Consider the following 20338-nt stretch of genomic DNA (forward strand, 5'->3'; position numbering starts at 1 on the left):
ACTTGTGCTAGGGCTAAGGCACAAAATCAGAAACCGTATGGGAGTTTAGAACCTTTACCTATACCCATGGTAAATGGGAAGATATCATTATGGACTTTATGACTAAACTGCCCAGAATAAGAAACGGTCACGACATGATTTGGGTGGTCATTGATCGCTTCACTAAGAATGCGCATTTCATCGCCGCTAACGAGAAATGGTCTATGGATAAACTTGCAAAATTCTTATGTGAAGGAAATTGTGAGGTTACATGGTATTCCGTTAACAATTGTCTCCGATCGTGACAATCGTTTTACCTCAAGGTGTTGGAGGAGTCTGTAAGTGGAATTGGGTACGAAGTTGTGTTGAGATACAGCTTACCATCCGCAAACCGATGGTCAGAGCGAATAAACGATTCAAACATTGAAGGATATGCTGAGAGCATGTACCCTGGAATTCCAAGGTAACTGGGATGAACATTTACCTTTAGTAGAATTTTTCTAGGGTAATAGTTTCCACTAAAGCATCAAGATGGCACCTTATCACACTTTGTATGGGGAAAAGTGTTGAAAGTCGTCATGTTGGCTGGAAGCTGAGGAAAAACAGTTTATGGGACTTGAAATAGTCCATTAGACTGCTCAAAAGTTGTAAGTGATTAGGGAAAGGATGTTAGCTGCTCAAAAGAGCTATGCTGACAAGAAAAGACAACTGATATCATTTGAAGTTGGAGATTCGATTTTACTCAAAGTCTCTTCGTGGAAGGGAATTATAAGGTTTGGTAGAAGGGGAAAGTTGAGTCCAAGGTTTATTGGACCATTTAAAAGTTCTTCAGAGGATCGGAAATCAAGCTTACACGCTAGAATTACCGGAAGAACTAGAGGGTATTACAAATACCTTTCATGTGTGTTATTTGAGGAATTTTTGCGGGAGGTGTGCCCGACATAATTCCCATTTCTGAATAAAGGTTGGATGAGAGCAAGAGGTTAACTGGAGAACCTGGGGCAATCGTTAACCGTAAGACTAAGAAGTTTTAATGTAAGATAGTCGATTTAGTGCTTGTGCATTGATATGCTATAAATGGGCCAAATCCTACCTGGGAAACGAAGATTGACATGGTGAGTCGCTACCCATAACTGTTTGTTGTTGTGTGATTATGGGGATGGAATCATCCTAAGGGGGAGAGAATTCTAATGCCTGTGTTTCTAGGTTGGGCATTAATATTGACATTATAGTCTATGTTAACCTTTGTGACTCATTTTGGAGAAATGAAAAGGAATTATATGAAAATTATGTGTTTTATGCTTAATTATTAGGGTTTAATTAATTAAGAATAAAAACTAAGCATCAAAATTAAAGTGTGACATAAGCCCGATATCTTTACATAAAGTTGTAGTGGTCGTAACAAGGATTTTTGGGGATATAAAGAATACAAAAATCCGAGTTATAACGAAGAAGTTATGACATGTCGAAGTTTCGCGACTAAACCGGCACGATGCCGAATGTCCTAAAAAGTGAGTTTTTGATAAACTACTTTTTAGCCTTAGTGATCTAAACGAAAGTCGTAGTGTTTGTTAAACCGAGAGGTTCGATAAAAAGAATACCCAAATCTGACTTCGTATGAGGAAGTTATGATTTTTCGAAGTTTCAGCTTAGCAGTAGACATCTAAAAACTCGAATCGAAGGTCTTGTCATTAGTAGCACAACGGTAAAAAGTCTGACGAAAATGGATGTCGGGTGAAGAAGTTATGAATTTTTAACGGATCTCCTGTCCCCGTCTGTTAAAAATAATAATAAAAAAATTAAATTTAAAATTAGCCGACAAAGTCTAAACGGAAGGTGTAGAGCGCAACTTTAGCTACGCGTGCATATAAAGAACGTCAAAAACGGAGCTCGTAGGCGAAAGTTTTTTATTTTAGAAGTTTTGGCATGAAAATCGAGAAAATTCGCATAGTCACGAGTTTCCACGTCACCCTCGCTGAAAAAGTTCCACGTGTCCAAAATTTGGGTGAGTCATCCGAGCTGTTGAGTCATCCGAAGGGGTCCAGTGAGGATCCGATGTGTGTTGCCTTCCCTCGCGTGAATACTAGCTGCGTTGCGGATTATGATTCGACCGAAGGGAGGCCCAATCCAAAGCTCGCAGCTGGACCGAGCCTCGCACCACCTAGCCTACGAACCTCTCATGTGGACTAGTAGACCGCGGTCCGATCAGAGGCCGACACCGAGGCCTTCGCACGTGCAGCCACCTGTGGACCATCGCCTGCGGCCCCCACCAACGGAGCCGACTTCTGACCCCTATAAATACATGGGGTATGCGAGCCTTCTCAGTTACTTTTGGAGTTTTACCATATTTAGCCCCTTTCTTCATATTTTCTTCATTATAACATCCCCCGAAGCCCCGATACTTATTCCAAAGCCCAGAATACTCCACGAAGTGCCTGAGAAGCCCGTAAAATTTATCTTTTCAGTTTTGAAGCCCGACCTTTGCAGAGCCCGGTTTCTCAAATCATGTGAGTGTATAGTCACCTTCATCTTACACCTAGATATGAAGTATTTTACATGAAATACATGCTACGTGTAATTATATTAATTGTTTAACTGAGGTGACTATTGAATTGATGTTTTATACAAGTTTTAAACTGTATATGTATTTTTATCTACAAATATGTTGGGTAAAATGGGTAGATAGTGATGTGTGATAAAATAAAAGTGATGAGAGGCCTCGATGTGTTTTGAGATCCAGTCATCTCGCAGAGTTTGGATGACGACCACGAATTTTCTAGACAGTCCAGTGGGAAACATTAGCAGGTCCGCAAGCTGTAGGTGTTAATGAACTAAGAGTGTTCATTCGCTGTACTCCATCCCCCTCATGGTTGCCTTTAGGACATGTATGGCTGAGGAAACCCCTTAGCAGTAGTGTCCATCCCGATGATATTCTTTAGGCTAGGTCCCTTGTGATAAGTGTTTAGGGACATAAAGTGAGGATAACGGGAACGGGTAATCAGGGTTACTATTGATTGATGAACTTAGTAAGTTTATGATTACTGTGGGTTGAAAACCATATACGCTCACCAGGCTCCCAAGCCTGACCCACTCAACTTTTTATGTTACAGGTAGTGGACCCTGAGCATACTCGGAGGACAATGAGGGATTTTTGGATTATAGGCCAGTAGTTGTAAATAATTGTTGAAAGGCTTATAATGTCTTGTTTATGCTTTTGATCTGTATCGGAACATGGCATCCTGAGGTTTTGATATGAAATGAAACTATACATTTCTTAAAGAAGGTTTTGATAAACTTTTCTCATGTTTTGTTTTGGGAACAAATTCCGCAACATCTTTTAAAAAGATTTCTCTGATTTTATTTTAAAAAGCATAAATTAAATCGGTATTTTTTGTCCGAGAAATTAGGGGATGTCACACGGTAATTTTAGCAAACATACCAAATTCATTACAAATAGATGGTCCTTAAACGTTTTTGTTTGTTGGAAACACTACAAAAATCCTAATAAGATTCCTTGTTTGTTTAATACGCTCCTCCTGCTCCCCCGTCCTTCTTCTCAGTCGGACAGTCTCTCTTGAAGTGTCCCATCTCACCGTATAGATGGCATACTGGATTTTCATCGGTGTTTGTGTTTGAGGCGATGAGCCGGGTCCAGGTTCTGCAGGAGCAGGAAGTGTGTCCATTCTTATTGCAGTTTTACAGTGTAATACCCGACAAGCCCCATTGTGGTGGTAGCTACACTTGTTACACTTTGGAAGTTTTCCAATATACCACCTGGCTAGTGCTTGAGTGACAGGTGTTGTGGCAAAGGCCGAGGCATGCGTCATGATCGTTGGTTTAATCGTAGGGGCATCCATGAATTGTTGTCTTTTAGCAAGTTTTTGAGTTAGAGTGCGATTCTTTTGTGTTGCAAAACTTTCGTTTCTTGCTCTTTGGCTTGTGGTCTTAAACGTCTTCGTTGGTGGACACCCATTGGTGTCCTTGACTATTACTGCGGTTAGTATTACCGACACCGTCTTCACCTCTGCGAGCATTATTACCATTGAGTTTCACCATAACGGCTGACACGGCTGCCGTGACGACAACTTGAAAGGTAGCAAAGTCTATTTGCAGGGTTGTCGCCTTGCTAGTTGGTTGGTTGTTTCTTGGTGAAGACATAGTTCTGTTTCATGATGAAAAACGACTTCATAAGTGGGGATGATTATCTCAAGTGCATTCTTACGATTTATATTCACATATATAAATTTTGCACATTGTTGTATTATTCCTAGTGTTTCTGCTAAACACTCCTGAGATGGAGTTACGGAAAGGGGTAGAAGAAGGTTTTGTACGAATGTTAAGTTTACTCATATTGGGATCATGTTTGTCCAAGCACACCGGCTGAGGAGTTTTTGATGGGACCCTATGCATTAGTGCTAGTATGATCTCACCCTCATAGGTCTACGAAAAGGGCACCTTTTAACTATGAGGTTTAAAAAGGTGAGATGATAGTGACTCTTGAATAAGGGTTTATACGTCAAGAGTTATTTATCTTAGTTCTGAGTGTATCGTGTTCCAGTTGTTTATGGTGTTCTGAAAATAGTTGATAACGAGAGTCTATATATGATAGACTAATGAATTTTAGTAGTATTGCTCCCAAAGAAATAATACGCATGTCCCTTTTATTTGTATGATTTTAGCATATTTAGTTTTTAGAGGAAGGTTTTGAGCATAATGCAGGTCCACACCACATCATTGCAAGAACAGTTTGGACTGAAAATAAATCACTCGACTAGTGTAATCACTAACTCGTAGGGTCAGGCCTACAAATGGAGGGGAGTAACACCAACGCATACTCATAGACCTAATATACAAGGTCTTATGAGTAGTATGAACTCTACTCTTGACGACCAAGCCCCTGTGATGCCTGAGACAAAGTCGATGCACCTTGCAGTTCTACCAATCGACGCTTGTCTGCAACCATTCTCTCTTTGAATGCCGGGTGCATATCCTGACGCTCTCTTGCCTTCGCCCGAGTGGCGATAAAGTCCTTATGAATTTGGTCTCTGAAATAGTAGTTTCTTCCCAAGTTTTGAGTTTGTGAGATGGTAGCGTCTGTGGTAGCACGTAGTTCCCGGACATGATTCATGTCCCACGAGTCTGCAGTGTAGTTGGTCCGCCCGCACCGAGCCTTCAACTCACCTGGTCCACTCTCCGAGTCTATAGTATGACTGGTCCACCCGCATCGGGCCTTCAGTCGGCCTGGTCCACTCTCCGAGCCTCGGCACGTCTGGTCTGTCCTTGTGGGGCCTACAACCTATCCGGACCACTCGTTGGGCCTTCAGAATAACTGGTCCGCCCTCGGTATCTTGGCCTACACCACGAAGCAGGACCCGCCTCAACCTAACTCCAGTCTAAACAACCATGTGCACATAAACATACAATCACATAACAATTCATATTCAGGCAAACAGATCTAGCAGATCACATAACACAACATGCTCTAACAGGATACTGACCCAACCGGTCACTAGCATAGCCTCACCCTACATACCAGGATACTGACCATAACCAGGTCTCTAACGGATACCATCCTAACTACCCAGATGCAAACATATCAAGCAATAATATAACAACAGATACCCGAATCTCAATCCGATAAAGGGCCGACCTTGGTGCCTTAGACCCTGTTGATATAGTGAGGATAACTCACCTCGAAACTGCCGTCTGAAAGGATAAGATCCCGCTGCTCCGAACTTCGACACGAACTCCTCCACTGAACACCAAAACACTCAACTCGATAAATACCCTTAATTACCAAAATACCCCTGGAAGACAACTGGTCAACCTTGGATAAAGTCAAAGTTAACCCCTGACTGACTCTACTCGCCGAGTCAACCCGATGACTCGCTGAGTCCCTATGCTCAAAACTTCCCTCAATCTGCGACCTAACTCGCCGAGTCACCCCGAGACTCGCCGAGTCCAACAACTCTGAGTCCATTCGCACCCAACTCACCGAGTCATCCCTTGACTCACAGATTCTCGACTCAACCAGAAAATCTTGGGAATCTTCGACAAGGCTATCTTCAACCTACTCGCCGAGTTGTTCATCCAACTCGTCGAGTTCCAACTCATCTTCAAGCAACTCGTCGAGTCCACCCATGTGACTCGCCGAGCACCACCGGTCTGAATCCATACAAAAGCATTCCAGGCCATGCAATTGAGCCAAAACATATATCTAGCCTCCTGCAATCCGTCCATCACGTAAAGTGGAAAACTTTACGTGAATCCAAAGAGATCTAGGCCTTATTCACTTTAGAGCTAGGGTTTGGGACATGATGGCTTCACTAAGCACTCAAACACAGGGACTTTAATGCTCTCTAGGCCTTCCCCATTCCAGATCTGAGGTAGCAACCTCAGATATAACCTCCAAACTCTAAAACATACAAAGATAAGCTCCCCATAAACCCCAAAATGATGAATCCATATGAGTAATAGCCCAAGAACGAGATATTACCTCAAAAGAATGCCCGAACTACAATGAAACTCGAATCCAAGCAAAGCCCTTTGATCCAAGCCTCTTCTCCTTCAAGATGTCTTCAACAAACACCTCCCCAAGCTCCAAATACACTCCAATCTTCCACAATCATGCTTTCTAGGGTTTCTGGACTTCAAGGGGGATCAAAGAGGCTGGGGAAAGGATATAATGTTCTTTAAATAGGGCTCCGTCGCCGGATTTAGGGCTTTCTCCACTCAGCAGTTACTCGCCGAGTCCATCTTTGGACTCACCGAGTAGGCCACTTGACTGGCGACCAAAGTCGCGACCCTACTCGCTGAGTCCATCCATGGACTCACCGAGTTGCCCTTCAAAATTTACAGTTTTAGTCCTTCAACTCTACTTTTGCTATACCGGGATGTTACAATTCTCCCCCACTTAAATTAGGCTTCGTCCTCGAAGACAACGACAACTCAACTCCAAAAACACTCCCACAACACGCCACCTGGCCTTAACCGGACCAGGTCCCTCAAGGCACAATCACGGAGACCATGAACTCACTTTCTCCTTGCTCGCGGTGTCCTGACTACCGTCACAAGCCGGCCACCGGCTTTACCCTCTGATAACCACACACAACAACTGAGTACCACCCATGATGCAACACTGCTTCAAATCTCAACAATCACTCGACCCATATGAGCTAGAAAACCATAGGCCACCGGCTTTACCCTCTAATAACCACACACAACAACTGAGTAGCACCCATGATGCAACACTACTCCAAATCTCAACAATCACTCGACCCATATGAGCTAGAAAACCATAAACCACCGGATCCCTGATCCGAATCCCACTCTATCCATTCCATGCTGATCGAGAGACCCATTCTTCAATCTCAGAGCAACTCCCACGAGTCCTCTTCTGGCAATCACATGCACATGCTGCACCATCCCTCGCACTCTCGAGTTAGGAAAACCCATCACACTGACGACCTTCAAAACAACCCTCAGGATAAACCACTGCTACACAATTCCTTCACCGAAAATAAGCTGTGAATCCAAAACTCCATACTTGCATCCCTTACGAGCCTCTTGACTTTACAACCTCGGAATTTCCTTCTGCGACCTCAGCAGACATCCCCTCATGATGTCATCCCATACTGCCGCCGCATACGCTGCTCAATAACCACCATCGGACCACTCCGATCATAACTCTGCACTGCTGCTTCCACTTCCGCTAATTTACTCTTTCTCTTGGAGCTACACTCCTCTCTTCCTCTTTCCTTACCAAGGAAATCCACTTGGCTGCCTTGTCACCACGACAAGTGCCACGGTGCTCACCCAACGTTATACCACCCCTTTATAGCATAACCGCTATCCATGCAACACACATGCCCTGAATCTTCTCGCAAGGACTCTCGAGTCCATGCACCATCTCCACTAATCAAGATCAATACCCGGGGCCAGAACTTCTGATGCTAACACATCACAACATACTCAATTCATTACCTCGCACCGATCTAACGACACCCACAGAGTCTTCAGCATGACTGGACCGCCTTACCAGGCCTTCAGTGAACTGGACCACTCTCATAACCTTCAGCAGACCTGGATCGCCCTCCTAGGCCTTCAGTCTAGTTGGACCGTTCACCGAGCCTTCGACCTGACTGGTATGCCCATTGGCCTTCAGTCTATCCAGACCACTCAACTAGCAATCAACATTCCGAGTCACCTCTCCGGGAAATCCTCCCAAGCATATTGTTCTAGCCCCTTAGGGGGTTCCGAACTCTATCTCCATTATACATACTTGATTCCGGCCTGCTTCCAGGCCCTGCACAATCAATCTCTTGATGTGTATCCCGCCCCGCATGCCTGCCATTTACTCATACCAACGAATGTCCCCGGCTGACCGAGACACTACTGAACCCCATGCAGGTAAACAACCTTTCATACTCATCGATCTTCCGGAGAATCCTCCAATTCTCCCCCACTTAGGGCACTGACTACCAACCACCGGTCGCTATCACCGGCCTCCCAAAATAACATTGCACAAAACCCAACACTTACACGCAGACTGATTCCCACTAGCACTAGCAACCTCTGCTAAAACACATTCCCACACCGATCATCTCGCCCGAAAGGAACCCAATCTTCAATTATCCACCCCTCAGACTGCAGATGCTACCCGACATTCAAACCAACGCCGCATCTACCAATAATCCTCACAAAGATAACCAGTGAAAACCCGAAATACTAACCCATACCCATGCCAAACCCTCAGGGAACAACGGATACCAAAACGAAAACCACCCAACAAGACTAGCAGATAAACGATACTCCACAATAATCATAATAAACAAGACAACAAGAAAGAAACATACCCGCAGATGCATCCAGCATTGCTCTAACCTCCTCTGCTGAAGCTGAAAAGCACGACCCTAAGCCCTTAGGGGCTCTCTCCACCCTGACCTCCACCTGTGATCTTTAATGTGGTCGGTGCTGGAGCCTGCACCGGTCCTACAGCAAGCTGTGGACAGTTGACCCTCAAGTGTCCAACCTGGTGACAATGATAACATATCCTCAAATCCCAAACCAGCACTGACTGCCAACAATGCCTCGCATAGTGTCCCTCCTTTCCGCACTTGCGACATACAGCACCGGACCAACAAACTCCGGCGTGACCCCTCCCACACTTTCCACAAACGTGGCTGCCCTGATCTCCCATCCTAGAATCAACGTTGTTAGATTGTTTCGTCGCCAACTGCGACTGAACCAGAGCTTGCCTCAGCTCGCGCAACTGCAACTCAATCTCTAACTCACGCTGCCTGGCGGCCTCCTATAACTCCAATAAGGTCCCGCACCTCTGCGCGGACACAAACTGTCTGATGTCTCTCTTTAGCATACTCAGATATCGGGACATCTGAGCCTGCTCCGAAGCGAACTCAGGGCAAAACATCTCCCTCTCAGTAAACATCCTGGTGATTTCCGTCACCGACTCCGAATCCTTCTTCAGCTCAAGGAACTCCTGAGCCAACCTCTCCCTCTCGACCTGCGGAACATAACGAGTGCTGAACATCTCTCTGAACAGATCCCATGAAATCGCAGCCCTCTGCGCATCCGAGTATGACCCCGTGGTCAATCTCCACGAATCCTTTGCTCCGAGCCTTAACAGGTTCAGAGCGCACCTCACCCTCTGATCAGCAGGGCATGACCATGTGAAGAAACACCCTTCGACGTCTGATAACCATCTCATAGCAACGATCGGATCCTGAACTCTATCAAAGGTGGGAGGCTTCGTATTATCGAAGTCCCGATACTGAAAACCTCTAGTAGCTCCTCCCCCTGCCGCTGTAGCTGCCGCGGCAGCCGTCTCCGTGAGAGCCGCATAGCGCTCATCAAAATTCTCCACCATGGCAGTCTGGATCGACCTAAACAGTTCCGGCAGCTCGGCTCAGAACAATGCAGCAACCTCATCATGCAGGATCTCAAGAATCCTCGCATCCAACTCGCGCGTACTCATCTAACCAACAACCTCGGGCGGTACCGAACCGCCCGTAACTCCCTCTCCTGCTCCTGATCCTGACCCAGATCCACTCCCAGCATGCCCTGAAATCTCCATACTGAAATAAACCACAAAACCTTAGACACTTCCCACTATCCCGGGAACCAACTCTCAACCCAACCCTAAAGGTCATGGTTTCCCTGATACGCGTATGGGTCCTGTGCTTTCAGTAGTACAGGCCCATACTACCTTCCACACCTACCCATATTTGTATGAAGTACTTCCACAACACCCTAGCGAAAACATACATAACAACGCTCTATCCTCACAACTAGAGGAACACAAGAAATCTCTCACAAGAAAACCCTAGGCTAGCAGGCATCATAAATCAGGCAACACATCAAGAAATCCTGAAGATCCCTAGCCTAACTCTAGCATGCTGTTCTATCAAGCTCAATAAAACAAATATCATGCATGGTATTTTGGGGTTACTTACTAGCTCCGGCTGATCGTACCTCCGCGTCCTCTTTTACTCATTTTGAAAACCATTTTAAATTCTCTTTTGAAAACCCTCCTCGATTTGAGACTGGAGTCACACGAGTGTTCCTCCAATTCACTCAAACCAAGGCTCTGATACCAATTGTAACAACCAAAAAATTCAACCAATTTAAATTTTTCAAAAACAACCCGATTCCATTAAATTATTACAAAAAGGTTTTCAATACAAATCATTTAGAGTATTCCCAGAATCACATTACTACAAAATCACGAGGAGCAGTACGATCACGCCTTCGCCTTGCCACAGTCTCCTAAAGAACCTAAAAAACATTAAACCACAACTGTAAGCCCGAAAGCTTAGTGAGATACCCCCAAAATATCAACCACATATACCATACACATATCATGCTAACTCATAATGAATCACAGAACAACCATGCATATCGGGTCTACGACGGTACTGGTCCGCCTTGTAGGGCCTTCAGTCCACCTGTCCACCCTCCGAGTCCATTCATGTCCCTCGAGTCTGCAGTGTGGTTGGTCCGCCCGCACTGGGCCTTCAACTCACCTGGTCCACTCTCTGAGTCTACAGTATGACTGGTCCGCCCGCATCAGCCCTTCAGTCGGCCTGGTCCACTCTCCGAGCCTCGGCACATCTGGTCCGCCCTTGTGGGGCCTACAGCCTATCCGGACCGCTCGCTGGGCCTTCGGAATAACCGGTCCGCCCTCGGTATCTTGGCCTATAGCACAAAGCTGGACCCGCCTCAACCCAACTCCAGTCTAAACAACCATATGCACAGAAACATACAATCACATAACAATTCATATTCAGGCAAACCGATCTAGAAGATCACATAACACAACATGCTCTAATAGGATACCGACCCAACCGATCACTAGCATAGCCTCACCCTACATACCAGGATACCGACCTTAACCAGGTCTCTAACGGATACCATCCTAACTACCCGGATGCAAACATATGAAGCAATAATATAACAACAGATACCCGGATCTCAATCCGATAAAGGGCCGACCTTGGTGCCTTAGACCCTGTTGATATGGTGAGGATAATTCACTCGAAACTGCCGGTTGAAAGGATAAGATCCCGCTGCTCCAAACTCCGACACGAACTCCTCCACTGACCACCAAAACACTCAACTCGATAAATACCCTTAATTACCAAAATACCCCTGGAAGACAATTGGTCAACCTTGGACAAAGTCAAAGTCAACCCCTGATTGACTCTACTCGCCGAGTCAACCCGATGACTCGCCGAGTCCCTATGCTCAGAACTTCCCTCAATCCGCGACCTAACTCGCCGAGTCACCCCGAGACTCGTCGAGTCCAACAACTCTAAGTCCACTCGCACCCAACTCACCGAGTCATCCCTTGACTCACCGATTCTTGACTCAACCAGAAAATATTAGGACTCTTCGACAAGACTCGCCGAGTCCAAGAACAGACTTGTCGAGTCTAAGGCTATCTTCAACCTACTCGCCGAGTTGTTCATCCAACTCGTCGAGTTCCAGCTCATCTTCAAGCAACTCGTCGAGTCCACCCATGTGACTCGCCGAGTACCACCGGTCTGAATCCATACAGAAGCATTCCAGGACATGCAATTGATCCAAAACATAGATCTAGCCTCCTATAATCCATCCATCACGTAAAGTGGAAAACTTTACGTGAATCCAAAGAGATCTAGGCCTTATTCACTTTAGAGCTAGGGTTTGGGACATGATGGCTTCACTAAGCACTCAAACACAGGGACTTTAATGCTCTCTAGGCCTTCCCCATTCCAGATCTGAGGTAGCAACCTCAGATCTAACCTCCAAACTCTAAAACATACAAAGATAAGCTCCCCATAAACCCCAAAATGATGAATCCATATGAGTAATAGCCCAAGAATGAGATATTACCTCAAAAGAATGCCCCAACTGCAATGAAACTCGAATCCAAGCAAAGCCCTTTGATCCAAGCCACTTCTCCTTCAAGATTTCTTCAACAAACACCTCCCCAAGCTCCAAATACACTCCAATCTTCCGCAATCACGCTTTCTAGGGTTTCTGGACTTCAAGGGGGATCAAAGAGGCTGGGGAGATGATATAATGTTCTTTAAATAGGGCTCATTCGCCGGATTTAGGGTTTTCTCCACTCAACACCTACTCGCCGAGTGAATCTTTGGACTCGCCGAGTAGGCCACTTGATTGGCGACCAAAGTCGCAACCCTATTCGCCGAGTCCATCCATGGACTCACCGAGTTACCCTTCAAAATTTACACTTTTAGTCCTTCAACTCTACTCTTGCTATTCCGGGATGTTACATATATGAAACATAAACTATAACTATTATAGTTTATCCAAAACGTTTGTAATGCAAATGAATCCCATTTTATGTGAGTCGAATGTATAGCAAAAACATAACTATGTTTATCATGCCTTATTTTGTATTATTTGTAATGACAACGAACTCTTATAAATCAGTGAGTATTTTCTTTTCTATAATTATACCACAACAGAAAACATAGATAAAATATGAAACCATCAAAGATTAACACTTTGTTCAACATGTTACAAAGTGTAATGAAAGTGGTAAGCTGTTAACTTCTTTTTAATATTTCTGTACTGTGTTGGAAAAATCACAGAAAAATCATACTTATTTGAAAGCTGGATCCGTAAACTTTAGGAGTTTAAAAATGTGTCTAGTTTGTTCATAAATTTTATCATGATTTTTAGATGTCTCTAACTTGTGTGAAAATATCCATATTCACAGACTAGTCCGGATTCGTAGCTACAATGATATGTAGTTTTGTAAAAATCACCATAAATTGTAGAAAAACCGTATAAACATGTGCAAGTAGTCATTTTAAAGGTATAAACCTGATCTATTTTCATCTGATACAGTTTTGAAAACTAAAATGTTTAAGTTGGCCAAAACAGTCCATGAATAGAGTTAAACTTTTCTAATGAAAGCTGTTGGATGAATTTAGTTATGTTCTTGGTGTTTTAACTTGTATTCCCCCCCCCCCCCCCCCCCCCCCGCGCCCCCTCCCCTCCTTAAAAGTTCAGAAAAACATGAAAATATAGGGGGTATGAAGTCACCTTGAGTCATTTCAGTATATGGATGATGAAGAAAAGAAGTATTCAACTGAAAAACAATTAGAATGTTGCTAGAAGATTCGAAGATCTAACACCAATATAATGGAATTTATGTAACAAAACTATGATTGGAGTAGAAGGAAGTGAAATAATTACACGGAGGATGAATATACTTACCAAAAGTGGAAGAAAAGCTTGGAAGAAGGCCCTTTAATCTCGAATTTTAGTGAGATAATTGAGAGAGAAAATGTGTTTGATCTTTGGTGGAAGAATGAGAAAATGAGAGAGTGTTAGGAGAGATGATAGATTTCAGCCATAGATAAAGAATGGGGTTGGGAAATGATAGGAAAAGGACAATGAATGACCAGGTATGGTGGGGATGTGGGCTGGTAATGGAGTGGGTGTGGGTGGTTGCTTGTGTCATAAACTAAACTGAAGTCAACACTCCACCTCAAATACTTCACCCACTCTTCTTGGATAAGATTTACACCCAAAAACGTGGGAAATAATGAAATATGGGGTTTTAAATGTTAAAATATAATTTTAGGTGAAAATATCGTGTTAAAATAATTAAAAACGGGCCTAAAATGAAGTCGTAGTCGAAAACCGGGAAGAAAGGCGAAACCTGCGAGACCTCTCCGTGCTGGGCCGAAGGTTCGGTCCCTTCTTGTCATGGACCGAAGGCAACGTGAGCCGAAATAGCCCGAAGGAGAAAGGGGGTTTCGGTCCGAGAAGGTTGGTTCGGGTTCGGTTCCATGAGCTTCGGGGTTGGTCCTCCTCCTCAGTTCGATCCTAGTGCTCTCGACTTCGGTCCTCAGTAGAGTTCGGTCCCTATAGGGGACCTTCGGTCCTAAGAGGCTTCACTTCTAATAGGAGGGTTTTGGTTCCTTAAGGTTATTTTACCCGTTTTTACCCCGTTTTAAGCGGTTTTTGACCCGGTTAAGGGGCGGGATGACCCGAATGATTACATAAAGTTAAAGGAACTTTTGAGAGAGATTTGGGAGAGATTTCACATGCTTGGAGAGATTTGGGAGATATTTTAAATAAAGAGAGATATAGTGAAAGAGATTGGGAGAGGCTTCTTTTGTGACCTTTTCGAGTGCTTGGCTCCGCAACGCATGGTCCTTAAGCCCCGTTAAGCCATGTTTAAGGATCTTACACACTCCCGATAAGTATGTAACATTGTTTTATTGGTTTGGTTCGTTACTTACCATAGTTTTAGGTTAATGAAATCTAGATATACGAACTTTTCAGTTGATGATTTCTCATTAGCATAGCGAGTTGTATGGTAACTACCTAACGTAAACCCTAATACACAGGGGTTAGTTGAGTTGACCGGTTTGATTTGTTGACTTTATTTGACTTTGACTTGACCAAAATTTGACGGCTATCACACAGGTAGCGGTGTTAAGACTGTTGGAGACTTGAATAGGATACTGAGTAATTAAGAAGACGACATGCAATAATGTTCAGGATCATTCGGTCTTTATGTTGTAGTTTATGTATTGTATTGATTATGACATCCTTAGAGTTTTGTATTTTGAAACATCTTACTCAAGATATTTTAATAAAATGAAACAGTATTTACAAAATATTTTATTATACTAGGATTTTTCACAAATAAATATAATATGGTATTTAGAAAGCGTAAATAAAATATTTTTTCAATTCAGGAAAATAGAGAATATCACATAAAATACTACAAAAATATGCATATGGATGAATCGTATCAACTAAGGAAGACTAAGGGAAAGGAGATACCGCTGGGAACACCACCATATTTGTGTTGATAGCGAAGATTTTAAGTAACTTTCAAGGTGTACAACACAAAATTCCTTCGACCTATCGAAAGGCTACAAACCTACCCTCATGCCCCTAACACCAATTTATTTGATTTTTAATTTTAATGAAATATATAAATAATATTAAAATCTTCCAATTTTTTCACAAACAAATTAACATATCTCTCAATTTTAGACCATGGAATTATGAGTCTGCACCTAACACGCGTTTATACACGACACTGGAAATAATTTCACATAGAAGTATGGAATGTGATGTAGCATTGAATATATACAATTGGGTAAAGAGGAAATTTCCAACGGTATGATGAGGTCCATACAAGAGACGTAATCACAACCACCCATATGGTCGGGGTGCCACATACATCATCTCAAAATTTACAGTTAAGTGCAAAACATAGTGTAAATTCGTCAAAATCCATTACAAACCTGTCGGAAATCTGTAACGAATTTGTAAGAAATTCATCACAAAGTCCAAATAAGTGTAAGTTTAGTGTAACTCTTTTGATGAAACCCTTTAAGTGATGAATTTTGTGACCGAAAAAATTGATTTTTTTTCTATAAGTGTAACTTTTAAAAAATTATGCAACCATGATATTTCTTTCTATGAGTACCGTGACCGAGCACCCGACACTTATGCTTGAAGCTATAGCCTTACAATATTAATAAATTTTGCATGTACTATTTGGTGTTGCATGTTCCAATAACAACAACGTTCTCAATGAATGGCTATTACTAAAAGTTCAATTTATATAAATACAATATCATACCACCCTATTTAAAAAGAAATGAGAGTTTTGACCAATATTATAACCAACTCGATATTGACGTCCCTATTAATATTATAAATAACACAAGGTTTGGACAAACATCGTTACAAACATGCACGACCATGGAACAAAATATTTTTTAGTCTTCAAAAAAGAATGTGTAATTTGTTTCACCATACGTTTGTAGGGTCATCAAATTTTATGTAAAAGATAAGATCCCACTTCAGTTGTTTATTGTTTATTATGGTATTTTTATCTAAAAAGCCTAAATCGTTTTTTTATTGTTTTGTCTGTTCAAAAATACTCAACAAACTTAACATTTTATCTAAAAAGCCCAACTAAGTTACACTTTCTCGAAAGTCAGATAAGATAAACAGATGACGTGATTTATTACCGTATCGAAAAAATGACTTGTTAGAACAACGAAGTTTCCAAAGCGTTTAAAAAACTCCAATCATATTTTGACTGTTCAAAAAAAATCCAACGAAATTAAACAAAACAAAATTAGAATTTTCTGAACGGTTTGAAACTTTGTTGGACTCTTTAGACAAAAGGTTAAGTTCGTTGGGTTTTCTTGAACAGATAAAACATGATTGAGGTTTTTTGAATGGTTTCAAAACTTCGTTGGGCTTTTAAGTCATTTTCCCTTTTATTATTCTTGAATGTTGATCAAAATTGGTGAACTATTTGGACTATAAATCACCTAAAACTTGCACCCAAGAGTAGATTATAACCATCGATCACCAAACTGTGCATCCCAATTCCTATATAACTTCCTACCAATGCAACTTTCTTGGTGGTCATCAACCGCTATTCCGGTGATCAGTATCTCAATTATATTAATCATTATCTTCATCTTCTTCCGCAAGTATCTTACCAGCAAAACTACAAGCAACCAGCCTGGATTACCACCTGGGCCGACTCCTTTACCATTCATTGGTTGCACCGTTCAAATGCTTCTAAATCGGCCAACTTTCCGATGGATCCACAAACTCATGGACCAGTTTAATACCCCAATATTTTGCATCCAGCTAGGACCGTCGACCCATGTGATTGCAGTCTCCTGTCCAAACCTAGCATGCGAGTTCCTGAGAAAACAAGAGGTAGTGTTTTCTTCCAGGCCTGAAACCTTATCAACTTTTCTGGTAAGTGACGGGTATCAAACAAAGATTCTGTCCCCTCCTGGGGACCAATGGAAGAAGATGAGAACAATCCTTATCCATGATGTCCTCGACCCACATATACTCAAATGGCTCCAACCCAAACGAGACGAGGAAGCCAATCACTTGCTTAGCTACATTCACAATCAAATCCAAAAAAATGATACCCCTTCATGAGGGTGGGTTAGTAAATATTCGAAACACAACCCATCTTTATTTTGGAAATTTGATACGGATGATGATTTTTGGGACAAGATTCTTTGCCGGTGGGATGGAAGATGGGGGTCCAGGTGAAGAAGAAACAGAACATGTCTCGTCTGTCTTCACCATCCTTAAGTATCTTTATGCATTTTCCGTCATCGATTTTTTCCCATGGTTGAGGGGGAAGATTGATTTTGAGGGCCATCAAAAGATTATCAGAACGGCCATTCAAAGAGTTCGTAAATACCAAGATGGTTTGATTGATGAACGGATTCAACTGTGGAAAGATGGAGTGCGAAAGGTAAAAGGGGACGTCCTTGATGTTCTTATCAACCATGAAAGCCCTAAGCTTACCGAATCAAGAGATCAAAGCCCAGATTTTAGTAAGACTCACATGCAGTTCTTAGTGACTTTCATAAAGATTTGTTTCCAAAATCGTAACAAATGTTGGAGAGGTTACTCTCTTCATAACAGTGGTTAATTAATCTCTTTGTCGGATTATTGACTTTTGGTGTTTTCTTGGTGGCTTGCCTAATTTCAGGAATTAATGCTAGCTGCGATTGATAATCCCTCCAATGCAGTAGAATGGACGATGGCAGAGATGATCAATGAACCTTCTATCCTAAAAAGAGCCGTTGCAGAGCTGGATCATGAGGTAGGTCACAACCGTTTGGTCGAAGAGCGAGACCTTCCTCAACTTAATTACATAAAAGCATGCATCAAGGAGGCCTTCAGGCTGCATCCTTTCGCACCATTCAATTTTCCCCATGTTTCGATGAGGAATACTACAGTTGCTGGTTACTTCATACCCAAGGGTAGTCATGTTTTGCTTAGTCGTCCTGGGCTTGGTTGGAATCCAAATGTATGGACAGATCCAATGCGCTTTGATCCAGATCGACATCTTGATGCAGAAAGAAAGCAAGTTGTTCGTTCAGATAATGAGCTGAGGTTGCTTTCGTTTAGCACCGGGAGACGTGGCTGTCCAGGAGTGGTGTTTGGTTCAACGATCACCACAATGATGTTGGCTAGAATGGTTCAAGGGTTCACCTGGGAAGTGCCACAAAATGAGTCGGGTGTTAATCTTGTTGAAAATCATGATGACCTTGCCTTGGCTAAGCCACTTGTTGTAATTGCGAAACCACGGCTACCTCAGCATCTCTACCTTAAAGGCTGAACATAATATAAATTGGTTTGGGAATATATGTGTGTATATAGATACAACTACGGATACACCTCAATAGGTTTACCCCATCATGATACTCGAACTTTCAAACATAACGTTTGCATCATGCATGGAAGGAATGCTTGCTTATTGTGATCTACACTACAATACATTGAGAAGTTCTGTAATTATTTTATTGTTCAGTATTTCAAATGATATTTTATTTAGTAATAGTAGTTTACGTTTTCGATCAAAATTTTAAATTCATTCTTTTTATTTAGGACTTATTTATCATTGTAAACGTCAAGTTGTACTTGTTTTTTTAAACTGAAAAAAAGTTAAAAGGAACATAAATAACCTAAAAGTTTGGTATTAACGTACATAATTGTAAACGTGAAGTTGTACATGCATATTTTATAACAAGGAAACATAAATAAGCTAAAAGTTTGCTTTTCAAATAATTTTAAACGTCAAGTTGTACTTGTTTTTGAGCTAAAAAATTAAAGTTAAATAAAACATAAATAAACTAAAAGTTTGGTTTTAAAATAATTGTAAACATCATGTCAGTTGGACTTATTTGATTGAATAACAATAGTTTAGGTTTTATCAAAAGTTTTAATTTAAAATTTATAGGTAATCGTAAAGGTCACGTAAAGGTCACGTTGTACTTGTTCTCAACTCAAAAAATTTAATACAAGACGTTTCAAGATCATGATCTTTTTTAGTTTGTAAGATCCGGATCCTAAGATCCTACCGAAAATCACAATTATAATTTAAAACATGAAAAATATATCTTTTTCAATCACTTTAATCTTTTATGTTCTTTATAAGAAATAAGAAATATAGTTAAGAAGCAATATTGATTAGTTTACGTTTCATAAAATAGGTATTGAATGAGCTTATTCTCGATTGACATGGGTAAGGCCAAGTCAATAAGTAAATGCTTAAAACTATCAGATTACAATTTGTCAATTTTCATAGAATGATACCATTGGATCGTTTCCTGATCCTACGATCCATTTTGAGATCTTATATATAAAGCAATCCTATTGCGATCAGACACGATTATCATAGATAGAATCTTAAGATCTTACGATCCTACCAACAAAATCAGGATCTTAACAATCTTGATAAACACACTAAAAGTTTGGATTTTAAAATAATTTTAAAGGTCATGTTAGACTTATTTTATCAAATAATAGTAGTTTACATTTTGATCATATTTTTATATTCATTATCTTCGTTTAGGATGGATTTATCATTGTAGACGTCATGTTATTTTCTAATTCAAAAAAGTTAAATATAAATAAAATATAAAAATATTAATTTAAAGTCGTATTTAGTTATTCAGTTAACCAAAATTATAGAAAAATCATTATAAAAACTAGATGGTTATCCCCCGCAACGCGGGGGGCAGAGGTTTCGTTTTTAGCATCTGTCTTATTTTTATGGCTTCTGAAATAAATAATATTTATTTGATTGCGTTTGAACCTATTTTATATCTTTGTTAAATTAATGGAAAACTAAGAGTATTTGTATATGTTTATATTGATTTGGTTTTCTAACGGATAAGTATACAAATAGACGACTGATTACGGAAGAAAAGATATTTATTTATTACTGTATGATTACGTATCGGATAACAGTAGGAGTCATGTTATACGGTCGCAAAAAACTTGTGATTTCAATTCG

General features: G+C 41.4%; 1 pseudogene across 1 annotated transcript; it reads left to right on the plus strand.

The window, feature by feature from the left end:
• Positions 1–17036: 17036 nt before the first annotated feature.
• LOC145011973 (isoleucine N-monooxygenase 1-like) lies at positions 17037–18859 on the plus strand (annotated as a pseudogene). Its single transcript, XR_013664343.1, has 2 exons — positions 17037–17867; positions 18026–18859. The product of XR_013664343.1 is annotated as an isoleucine N-monooxygenase 1-like (transcript).
• The last annotated feature ends 1479 nt before the right edge of the window (positions 18860–20338 follow it).

The sequence above is a fragment of the Lactuca saligna genome, chromosome 8, assembly GCF_052625555.1.
Source record: "Lactuca saligna cultivar CGN05327 chromosome 8, ASM5262555v1, whole genome shotgun sequence".
Taxonomy (NCBI): Eukaryota; Viridiplantae; Streptophyta; class Magnoliopsida; order Asterales; family Asteraceae; genus Lactuca; species Lactuca saligna.